Here is a 12,433-nt window from a genome sequence, read left to right as displayed (position 1 = left end):
TGAGAACCTAGGATGTCTAGGCCTTAAGACAGGAAGATTTTAGAAATCCAGCTCCATAACTCATAGGTAGATCATTAGAAAACAGCACCAGTCAGGATTCTCCCAGAGACTTGGAGTGGTCAGGGAGACTCACTGCGTCCTGTACACATTACCTGCAGCTCTGCCATCTTCAACATAGGTCTTACCTCTTCCATATTTGGGTCTGCATATGACTTGGAGAACAAGCACTGCACCCCGTTTCTCAAGCTGGATTCTGAGGATTCAGTTTCAGAAAAGGTGATTCTGCTACAAGAAAACCAGAGACCCTCCCCCCATTGTCTTCGGGTCACACCTCAGTCATCGCCTCCCTAAGCCTTCCCTCCTACCACAGCCACTCCCAGTCACCCACCTTCCAGCCTTTCCTTCAGAGATCATCGGGGGACGTGAGGCCAAGCCCCACTCCCGTCCTGGGAAGAAGTATAGGTGCGGAGGTGTCCTTGTGCGAGAGAACTTTGTTCTGACAGTTGCTCACTGCAGCGGCAGGTGAGGGGCAGCACCCAGCCTACCCCATCCCAGACTCCCACAGGGTCCCCTGTCTTTCCCCAGGGGCTGCAGACCAGGTGAGCTCCCTGGACAGCTGCTAACTCAAGCCCACAGGAGCTCTTCACAGGAGCCATCTGAGAGCGTGACTGGGTGATGAAAAACTGAGAAATAAGAGAGGGAAGCTGGGTTCACAGGGTCAGAGGTGAGACAAGTAGCAAGCTGAGAAGAGAGGGACCACATGGCCAAATCCAGCAATGGTGGAGGAGAAAGTGTGCATTAGGGTAAACATGCAAACTCAGGCAATGTCATGATACTGCCTGAGAGCAAGAGACAGCTCCCAGAAGCCCTACCCTCAGTGTCCTTGAGAAGCAGAGAGGACACTCAGCCCCTAGCCCTCCTGTTGCCTCGATTTCCCCTAACTGCAGCCCTATCCCACATAAGCTGTCACCTACCCTTCAGGCTCATGGGCTGTATGTCCTGAGACCCCACGTCCCCCACACTCCCACTCTGCTCTCTGTGCAGCTCAATCAATGTCAGCCTGGGGGCCCACAACATCAAGCAACAGGAGAAGACCCAGCAGGTCTTCCAGGTGACAAAAGCCATCCCCCACCCAGTCTATAATCCCAAGAACTTCCCCAATGACAACATGGTACTGCAGGTAAGGAAACCTCCTCCTGTAATTGCTCTACTGGCTCCAGATTGTTTCTCCTCTCACTGTGACCTCTTCCTTCCTTCTTGCCCATCCTAGCCACCTGATTAGTCCCAGTGCCTCAGGGGGGAAAGAAGACAGTGCAGACCCATCGCATGTCCAGGCCCTGGGTCACTGGCTGACCTGGGCTGTCTTGCCTCTTCCCCATCAGCTGGAAAGAAATATCAAGCTGACTAAAGCTGTGAATCCCATCCGCCTGCACAGGGGCAAGGACTCGGTGAGGCCAGGACAGAAGTGCAGTGTGGCCAGCTGGAGACAGATCACCCTGATGGGCACGTTAGCAAACACTCTACTGGAAGTGGAGCTGACTGTGCAAGAGGATTGGGAGTGTGAAAGCTACTTACAAAATTATTATGACCCTGCCATTCAACTCTACATGGGGAACCCGACAGAAAGGAAGGCTTCCTTTCAGGTGAGATTGAGCGTGGCTAGCTTGATCTGGAGAGACAAATTTTGGGGGAAAGATGGGGGACGTGGAGACACAAGCAGTGGGGAACCTCGCCACCCTCCAGCCTATGATCATTCTCCCCAGAAAGGCAACGGAGAGCAGCCAGAGCTGGGGAGAAATAGGGCCTCTGAGAACCAACCAAGGGCCCCTGGTCAATCTATACATGGTCCTCCTCCAGAGGATGATTCTGTAATTCTCTGGCACACACTGAGGCACAGCGCTTGTATAACTGTGCTCCCTGCGTGAGCAGAGTTGTCACCCACCCTGGATAACAGGCTGGTCCTCCATGCTAAGTGTCAGCCCCAGCCGCCTGCTTTCATGTCCTTACACAGTAGACGAGCCACAGTCCCACAGCACCTGTAGAGGAAGAGCATCCGGGACCTGGGAGAGGAGAGGGAACTGACACCTGGGGTGAAGTGAAGCTGTGACAATGTCCAAGCTGAGGGTCCCACAGTGGCCTGCCGCCCTCTGATCTCCCACATGGCAGCCACGCGAGGTGGCCTTCTCTGAGAGGGGGCGTGGGATGGCAGAGAGGGCAGGACCAGGAGAAGAGCTGCTCAGTCCCCCCCGTCTGTCTGCAGGGAGACTCCGGGGGCCCTCTCGTGTGCAGACGTGTGATCCAGGGAATCGTCTCCTACGGAAGAAAAAATGGGACATCTCCCCGGGCCTACACCAAAGTCTCAAGTTTCCTGCCCTGGATAAAGGAAACCATGGACAAAGCCTGACTGCAGGAACCAGACTGTCTTCTCGAGCGAATCCAGAATCACACTGAGGGGGTAGGAGAGGGCAGGTGGTGCCAGCACCCTAATAAATGCCTCTTAGCTGAGTGGGAAGAGCTGGTTCCTTGTTTATTCATTGACCCTGATTCACAGCCACCAGCTGTATGCGTAGATGGCCAAGGGAACAATTCTGCAGTTTTCTGCTTCCTCTTCTTCCCCATAGCCCCCCCACCTCCCCCAAACCCCATGCAAAGCTGTTACCCAGCTCCTTCTTACCCACACCTGTACCTCCAGGGCTGCTCTGTGCCAGGGCTGAAGCTGAGCCCCATCAGGAGAAAACGGGAGTCTCTCAGGGACTGGGGCTCAGCTTGAACTTCTCACCTCCTTCCCCTGTGTTACAAGGCAGAGAGGAAGGGGTAACACCCTGTGTGCTGGACATCAAGCCTGGGGCTGCAGATTAAGAGCATTGCCCCCACCCCACACCGGGGAGGGCAAAATCCTCCAGAGCAGGACATTCACTCCCAGAGCCAGGGACGCTGGCAGAGTTAGGGTGCAAACGGCCTTGAGAAGCTCTCATTCTCACCAAGGCTCACTCTTTCCTTGCCCTACTCTGCCCTCCTCTGAGCTCAGAGCACAGCTTGGCCTCCAGGACCCTGTGTCCCTCCTTCTGCATCCTGATTACCGCTGAGAGGTCTCAGAGTCTACTAACTCCTGTCCCCTCCAGACCACAGATCTGAGGTGGCCACATCCCATGTCCCTCCCACCTAGGACACCCAGAGCTCCGTGTGCTTCCAGCAGGGTCTCGCCACGGAGATGACTCCACAGCTAACACCCTAGAGAGGGTGATCAGAGGCCCTAGGCCTGTGCCTGCACCAGGCAGGACCCCTGGAGGACAGGGCTGGCAGGATGTCTCTCCAGAACCCTTGCCCCATCCCCCACCCCGACAGGGTCAGCTCAACCCCTCACATCCAGCCCAGTGTCCCACATGTGCTCAGAGGCTACTGGCCTCCTGGTCACTCGGTAGCCTTAGTCCCTGTCAGCCTGCTACTCTGAGTCACTGCTGGCCTCTAGACTAAGACTCCATGCTGGCCACCTCGGGCCATCTCGACATTTTCAGTTAGAAAGGACTCTGCTCTGCAGAAGGACTGCAAAGCACAGTGTTTTCTATCGATCAACAAACACGTGCTGATGGAGCACCTACTACGGGCCAGGCATTGAGGACGTACAGTGAACATAATACAGGTTCTGTTCCAAATGCAAAAGAAAATGACAGTGTTGGCTTTTATCCAAATCATCCAATGCCCTCTCCTCCTTCACATGCATCCACGTGGCCTAGGTCTATGTGGGAAGCCCACAGGAGGGAAGCATTGGTATTTCGTTTTATTTCAGCTTACACCCTGAACGAGTTTTATCACATGTGACAGTAGAACAGCAGTGTACAGGATTGGGAATGCCTTCAGTCCTTTAGTTCCTAGATGTGAAGTTGCCAAACTATTCACTGGAACATCCTCTTCACCCAGGGGAGAGGGCAGCAGGCAGGTGGGGCAGCCTCATTTTCATTTGCTTTCAAAGTAGCAGGTGTGAATGTCATTGTACAGATTCAAAGGGTAGGAAAACCTGGTTGCATACCTGCTAGAAGCCAGTGAGAGTCTGACTTTAAACCCCCACCCGACTGGATGGGCCAGAAACATGATCCCTGTCATGACTTATGTAGAAGCTCTGGCTTTTGTAGAATCAGGAAGGCTCACGTGGTGAAAAATGGAGGAATGCCTCTGCTCCTTAATCCATCCTGGTGACTGCTGCATCCATGGTATCCAAGACTATCCAGACGTTTCAACGTCGGGAAGTTCTTGGCTCAGAGGCCACACATTGTGTATCTCTAGAATGATAATATATCTGAGCCAGGTTCTCCCAGTGCTGGGCTAACCCCTCCAGACCTTCCCATCAGCCATCCCTCCATGTCTTGCCAGTATCGTGGGGCACTGCCTAAGAGCTGAGCATAAGTTCCAGCTCTGAGCTAAATCCCTCCTGCCCCAAATACACTACACTCTCTTCGGGCGTGGGGTAAATACTCTGAGATGGCCTAACCCTCAAAGGCCCATAAGGCTTCTCACATCTTGTTGCCCACAAAGCACGCAACAGCACATCACTGAATGACCTTGGGCACTTTTACAAGGGAAGAACAGTATTGTCACACAGCTACTGATGTGCAGCTGAAAAAAATCCCCACATCTAACACTTGCTAAGGGCCTGGCGCCTTGACTGAAAAAGACAAAGGAAAACATAGAAGGCAAAGCAAAACTAGTATTTAAAAAAGTTGCTGAACCTCATACTGGTTAATATACAACATTTACTTTGAGGAAACGATTCTGTGGTTTAAAACAACTTTGAGGACCCTGTTGTATGACATCCTTTTTTGAGAAATGAGAGAAAGAGAGAGACACAATGTCCCAGGAGGCAGTGGCGAGCAACTGAAGGTACCACAGAGTTAGGACAGAGGCGGGACTGAGTCCAGGCCCCCTTGCAGCCAGCGCAGCAACACCTCTTATATGTTTTCTAACACCTACCCTGCAACAACTTCCTGGCTCCCTGAACAAATCATAAGCTTCTGCTCAGACACCTCCCTGGAGAGAAAGCCTCTAGGCTCCTATGGCAGCCATTCTGTGACAAGTATTCCCAACACTTTCCTTTGTGTGGTGAAGTCTGCCCATGGACACATTGGAATGGAGGCTGGTAAGCACCTTAAACATGCTGAGTCATTCAAATGTCCTTTGCCTGTGGAAGCACCCCTCCCACCCCATGCCACCCCAACATGGAGGAAACAACCTTCCCTTGCTTAAAAATCTTTGTCATGAACATTGAACAATAAAACAAAATAAGATGCCTCTGTAATGCCTCTACTCACCAAGACCCATTTCCACCACCCCTTCTTCCCTCCAGACCCACAAGAAGAGTGAGGGCTCAGCACGGCTTCAGAGAGAACTGCAAAGCCAGCTCCTTGAGCAGGGGGAATGGGCCAAAGGAAGGCAAGAGCTTGCTCACTTGTCCCAGTAACATGCATTGGGATGGCTCTGCCTTCCCTGCCCAGCACCATACTTCTGCCTTACTTCCACTCTATGTGGACTTAGGTCCTACAGGGTTTGTTTCCTGTCTTGGTATCCTACACAACACTGAGTTTGAACAATAAACATATTTTAGCGTCAAAGGAGTACAGCAATGGGTTCCTTTTTGTCTAGGCCTCTTGCTAGACTCCATTTCTAATCCACAGATTCAGGATGATCAGCCAACCTCTGATAGGACAAAGATAATCACATCTACGCACATACCATAATAGTCAAAATGGTAACAATCAAAGAAAAAGGGAAAAAGTTGAAATTAGACAGAGGGAAAATATAAGTTATCCAATTAAAAGGCAGAGGTTGCCATCTGGCTAAAACAATGCAAGACCCAATTTTTTCCTGTATATAAGAGACCCATGCTAAATATAAAGACATGGGTAGAATGAATGTAAAACTATAGAAATACACAAGAGATACTCTGCAACCAATCCAAAGAAAACAACCTTGCCCATGAAGTGTGCTGTTTAACTTTTCACAGGCCACCTGTGAAAAGAGCTAAAGTGTCTCAGTTGAAGTTTCATTTCCATTTCTCCATATTTATTTCCATTTCTCTTCATATGAGTGAAGTTGACATTCTCTGCATTATTTTTTTAAGTATATTTTACTGTGATCTGTGCAGGTCTTTGCCCATTTTTCTGTCAACTTTTCCGAATTTTATTCTGGATTTTCAGAGTTCTTTCTATATAAAATAGGTTCCCTCTTTAATTGTGATACATATTGCATTGATTTATTTCCATGTTTGCTGTCCGTATTTTGAGTTCACTTATGCTGCTTTTTGACATCCAAACTTTTAAAGTTGATTTTTAACATATTAAAATGTATTTATCAATCTGTTCTTTTATGTTTCTCTATTTAGAGTTATTGCTAGAAAGACTTTGCCCCTTCTGAGTTTATAAAGAAATTTACTCATGTTTATTTCTAGTGCCCTTACAGTTTTATTGTGTATTTGAGTCTCATCAATTTCGAGTTTATTCTGGTAGTTTATGTGAAATATACTCCATCTCGATATCTCAAAAAAGAACTATCTAGTTGTTGCAATATCCCTCATTAGAAAGTCTATTTTTCAATGAATTGAAATGCCACCTCGGTTGGAGCTCCATGCTCCTGACTCCAAAAAATGCCAGTTCGATCCCCACATGGGCCAGTGGGTTCTCAACCAGAGGGTTGCTGGTTCAACTCCCGCAAGGGATGGTGGTCTGTGCCCCTGCAACTAGCAATGGCATCTGGACCAGGTGATGAGCTGCGCCCTCCACAACTAAGACTGAATTGACAACAACTTGAAGCTGAACGGCACCCTCCACAACTAAGATTGAAAGGACAACAACTTGACTTGGGAAAAAGTCCTGGAAGTACACACTGTTCCCCAATAAAGTCCTGTTCCCCTTCCCCCAACAAAATCTTTAAAAAAAAAGAAAGAAAGAAAGAAAAGAAATGCCACCTTATCATAAACTACACGTCCTTACGTACTTGGAAATGTTTCTGGACTTTCTATTCCATTTCATTGGTCTCTCTGTTCACTCATGAGTCAGCATCATGCTATTTTCAGGAAAGAAGTTTTATAGGATCTTTTTAATATGTGATAAAGCTAAGCCTCTCCCTTACCATTCTTTTTCTTTTTGTCATAATTTTCCTAGCTATTCTTGCATGCTAATTTTCCACGTGAATTTTAGAAGAGTCTAGAACTTGTATAAGGCTAGGAGAATAAACTATATTTTCTAGTGCAGTTATTCTATTGAAATCACATTTAATGCACATATTAGCATAGCACCAGGATATCAGAAATGTACCAGTTCTCTGGACAGTGGTCTGACAGTACTGCTTTGGCTTCCTGGCATCCATTCCCACTTCACATGGTATCAGAGATTCATTAAAGAGAACAGCTTTGGGGAGAGCCAACCGTCTTCCATTCTCAGGACACGTGGTTTGGACAGGACACCCCGACCTTTGCAAAGGCTGTGATCCAGGCTTACAGGGTTGACTGGTTTCGACTCGTCTGGCCACCTGTACATGCACCTAAAGCGGAGTGGCAGACTGGGCTTTGCTCTGACCGCCACTGTGTATGTCCCATCCCACAGGCTCTTCTTACATGCCTGCAGCACTGCTTCCTTTTTAAATCTGGGTCAGGGCTTTTGATTGCCCCAGGCAGTAGCACGTGGTACAATGGATACCACACGACATCGATGTCTAGGTAAGAAAAAGAACACATCTTCTACCCAAGTCCATTTTTCAGAGGTGCTCACTCTGCAGAAACCCACCATCATGTTGCCAGACCGACCGATCCTATGCAGAGACCATACGAGAGGCCCTCACGGAGAGGAACTGACATGCCCAGTGGGCAGCAGCACCAACCACTGGGCATGTGTCAGTCATCCCTCGGCTTTTCAGAGGCTCCAGGCCAAGCCTCCCCTGACAGGAAGGGGAGCAAAGGGGAGCGATCCACACTACATCCTGACCAACATGCAGATTTGTGAGAAGAATAAATTGTGTTGTCATTGTTGTTTGAAGCCACTCGGCTCTTGAGAAACTGGAATAAGCCCCCTGAGCACTATTGCCACACCATTGTATCCATCCCTCTAACCGTGCCCTCACCATCTTTATCTGATCACTGATGGTTTTGTCTCTACCAGATGCAAGAAATCTCATGACCAATACCCCTGAGGCTCAAAAAAGGGGCCTCAATAAACAGTCTAGAGAAATAAGGAAATGAGGAGTTCTTGCAGGCATCATCATGAGACTCAGGTTTCTGGGGGCTCTGGGACCTGCTACTGGCTAATACAGCATCTCACACCACCCCACCCTGTAGCCACTGTTTCCTGTTTCAGCTGCTGTGCCAAGCACTGAGTCAAGAGCTACAGGTGCTTATGTCGTTACTGATAAGTTCTTACTCCACTCAGGATTGAATATTTCAACAGACAGCTGCGTCAGGCATGCAAATAGAGCCTAACGTGATAAAGGCCTCAACACCAAAGAGCCCTCGGGTTAGAAGAGCAGGAGGAAGCACCAGCAGCTCTCACCTGGGCTGCTTTCCTGACAAGATGCAGCCACTTCTGCTCCTGATGGCCCTTCTTCTGTCCCCCATGGCAGAGGCAGGTGAGTGACTGTCCCGACCAACAGACTCCCAACCCCAATGCACACTGCCACAGCCATGCTCAGACGCTACACATTCTGGGCCTGGTCCATCCCCAGGAACTTTCTGAACTCTAGGTTCAGCCTTGAATCAAAGACCAGCGTATCTGATGCAGAATAAACACTCCACGGGAATGCAGGACAGAGGGCTGTTCTCCAGGAGGGCCAGTGGGTATCATGTTCTTCCCAGGTCTTCCCTTCTCATCTGGAATGTGGGCTCTTCCACAAAGGAATCTGGAAGAAGATTGGAAGCTGAGAATGAGAAATAATTAAATCCCCAGGAAAGGGCAGCTTGGAAAACAGGCTGGCTTTTGGAATAAAGAAGGCCCTCTCACATTCTAACTCAATGTCTTAAAATCTACCCTCAATCCTCTCCTCCTTCTCCAAGCTTTGTCATTCCTATGCTGCCCAGGAAAGAAGCTGAGGACACAGTTGATCCCAGAGTTGGTGGCATCCTAGTCCCCTTAGCACTTGTGATTGGCTGGTTCAGCATCAAGTTCTCTCTGGTAATTTGTCAGTCAAAATGTTCTGAGTGTTACAAACCAGCAGCAGCTCAGTGAGTCTGGGAAACAAGAATGGAGAGAGGACCAGGGGACGTCAGGGAAAGGATTTGCCAGGATGTACAGGGCCTTCCCTGCTTGTTCCAAACACAAATCCTCTCTGCCCACATACGTGTCTGCAGCTGCAATTGAGTAATAAGGACTGTCCTTCTCTTTGTCAGAGGGACAATCTGAGTCTTGTGGGTCACTTGGCAGGCCACAGTTGTTGCCCCAGTCACCCGCAGGACCCCTTCTTGTTACTGCTGACGACTACAGACCTCACCGTCTCCATCCCACTCCTCTGAAAACTGCGACAGGTTATCCCAGCCTCCCTGGCTTCAGTCCTTGACTCCACGAGCACAGCACACAGGGTAGAATTTTCCTTTCAGGGGAAATCATCGGGGGTCAAGAAGCCAAGCCTCATTCTCGTCCCTACATGGCATATCTTAAGATCACATCTTCAAAGAATAAATACTGTGGAGGTTTCCTTGTGCGTGAGGACTTTGTGCTGACAGCAGCTCACTGCCTGGGAAGGTGAGTAATTGTTTCTGGGCCCCCACCCTTCTGTTGATACCTGGAAGGGAACCCTCATCTCGGGGGCTACAGACTTGAGCCCCCTAATAACACAGAGGAACTCTTCATGAGACAAGTAAGCTTTGGGGAGAGAGGGACAGCTCAATGCAGGTGGCCTGTTGAAGACAGAAGGCACTGATGGATGGTGGCAGGGGAAGGAGATGGAGGTTGTGCCCTAGAGCCCAGCGGGCACATGTGAGACCTTCACAGTTTGGCTAAGCGATAGGCAAGCTCAGCACAATGAAATCTGCTCCAGGAACTGCCTCTGAGCACGAGCTGCCAAGAAGCAGAGGCACAAATGTGCTCAGCCCCAGGGGACCTGTCACACCTCCCCACTCCAGTCCTGCCCTGTCCCCAGCTGGCCTCTTTCCTTCACAGCCCCTAGGCTATATCTCCTGTGACTTAACCACCCTCTCTGGTCTCTGCAGCTCAATTACTGTCGTCCTGGGCGCCCACAACATCAAGATGAACGAGAGTAACCAGCAGGTCATCCCGGTGAAAACACCTATATCCCACCCAAAATTTAATAAAATCACGCATGCGAACGACATCATGTTATTGCAGGTAGGGCTCCACTGCATCTTGCACACTTTAGCCTCAGGGTTTTGTGTCCACATGACCTCTGTCCTGTCCTTCTTCCCAGTGTGGCATCTTTACTTGTCCCAGGGCCGTGAAGATGACAACCACACGACTATCCCTGCAGTCTGTGGACCACAGGTACATTACAATTCCTGTCCTCTGCCTTCAGCTGAAGGACAAAGCCAAACTGAATGATGCTGTGAGAATCATCGACCTGCCCGGGGGAAGAGATAACGTGGAGCCCGGGGATGTGTGCAGTGTGGCGGCTGGGGGCGCCTAGGTGTGAACACCCCAGGCCCTGCGAAACTGCACGAGGTAGAACTGAAAATCCAGAGAGAAAAAGAATGTATTTCTCGCTACAAATATTACAACAAGGAATTCCAGATATGTGTGGGGGACCCGACAAAGATTCAGTCTTCTTTTAAGGTAAGATGGCATCATTGTCGATGCCCAGTCCTGGACACAGACAAGCTTTGAGGAGACCCAGGACAGTGTGCCCTGTGCTTCTTGGCAGCTCGGGCTCAGTGGCAATTCCTGGAGTAGGCATACACCTATGTCCTCAGATGTTCTGGTGCCGGCTCCCTGGGGGCGGGAAGTGGGGTAGAATGAGAGACTGTCCCGCAGCCACTTATGGACAGGCTTTATGGAGAAAGGAGAAGGGGACCCATCAGAGCCAAGCTGTAACCCTGGCCCTGGGACCTGGCACTTAACTGCCACACAGCCCCTAACAGAGACCACCCACCCTTCATACAACAAGGAGGGTCAGACCACGAGAAAGTCCAACTAAGTCCTCCATCCCTCTGCCCACAGGGGGACTCCGGGGGCCCGCTCGTATGTGGACAGAAGGCCCAGGGCATGGTCTGCTTTGGAAAAACGACTGGAAAACCTCCACGAGTCTACGCCAGGATCAAATACTTTGTGCCCTGGATAAAAAGAACAATGAAACACTTCAATCTGCGGAGACCACATTGAGGTACCCCGGAACTGATCCACCCATCTTCTCTGGGACACAGGCCAATACTGCAGTAGGTGGAGAGCACTCTGCCAGACACTTAATAAACTCCCATCTCTAGACTGAAAATCATTGATTCCTCTTTTGTTCACTGAAACCTTTATTACTTACCAACTATTGTGTCCAGAAACCATCTGTTCACATCTCTGATCTTTTACAGACTTCCCCCTTCAGTGTAACTCACCTTCCATCCATACAATAAAAAATCATTCTGCATCGATAACAAACTCCTTCCAAATACACCTTCCCAGTGCCACCTCCCCCTGCCAGGCTGAATGAAAGCTCCATCAGGAAAAAGGGGCGTCACCCCAGGAAAAAGTGACCCTCGTCCTGACAACCCTCGTATGGCATCCATATTCCTCTCCTACTTCAATCCACACCCACAGCCCTACCCCACTAGCAGAACCAAGGGCCAATACACAACATAAAAGAATTTAGAAATTGAAACAAGGATGAGCTAAGACGCCCTGGGTAGGGGGCCATTTCTCCTACCAGAACAAAAATGTGTGAGAACCTTGGAAAGATGTAATTTCACCCCACGAAACACTCCTTCCCCAAATCAGAGCAGTTGGAAGCCTGAGAAGATTCAGGAGGGCCCTTGAGTACTCCCAGGCCCAGCGCAGTGCCTGTCACAGCCCTGTCTTGGGCGCAGGGCTCACTGCAACCTCTGCTGTCCTGGCCGCCCATCCTCCTGCAGCCCGAAATGACCTTCAAGGTGCTCTTCCATCTTGGTCTAGGCCAGCCTCTCCCCACCTCCCATTGTGCGTGTGTGTGTGTGTTGTGTGTGTGTGTGTGTGTGTGTGTGTATCTCCAAAGGAAACTCACTGTAATGAAAAGTACTACTTTCAACAGTATTTTTCTATTGTTTCAACAGTATCCTACAGCATAAAGCTTATAGAGGGAGTTTATTTCTTCTATTTTTCAACAATCTCTAAATCTTTCACAATACTGAATTCAGAAAAGTAACCTCATTTTAAACATCGACCTTGGAGAAGGCAGGAGTGAAAAAGAGTGGTTCACTGAATGTGGGCCGTGGATGAGTTGCTTTGACTCAGGGAAAATGTATTCTGGGTATATAAGTAATACC

General features: G+C 49.5%; 1 long non-coding RNA gene and 1 pseudogene across 1 annotated transcript; both read left to right on the top strand.

The window, feature by feature from the left end:
• The first annotated feature begins 8 nt into the window (after window positions 1-8).
• LOC141570614 (uncharacterized) lies at window positions 9-2,512 on the top strand. The gene is made up of 2 exons (XR_012494813.1): window positions 9-1,643; window positions 2,261-2,512. It is a non-coding gene; the product is annotated as an uncharacterized LOC141570614 (long non-coding RNA).
• Window positions 2,513-8,375: 5,863 nt separating this feature from the next.
• LOC141570613 (mast cell protease 1A-like) lies at window positions 8,376-11,331 on the top strand (annotated as a pseudogene).
• Window positions 11,332-12,433: the final 1,102 nt, after the last annotated feature.

Source organism: Rhinolophus sinicus, linkage group LG03 (genome assembly GCF_036562045.2).
Source record: "Rhinolophus sinicus isolate RSC01 linkage group LG03, ASM3656204v1, whole genome shotgun sequence".
Taxonomy (NCBI): domain Eukaryota; kingdom Metazoa; phylum Chordata; class Mammalia; order Chiroptera; family Rhinolophidae; genus Rhinolophus; species Rhinolophus sinicus.
The sequence above is the reverse complement of the archived record's forward strand: the minus strand, read 5'-3'. Positions and strand labels throughout refer to the sequence as shown.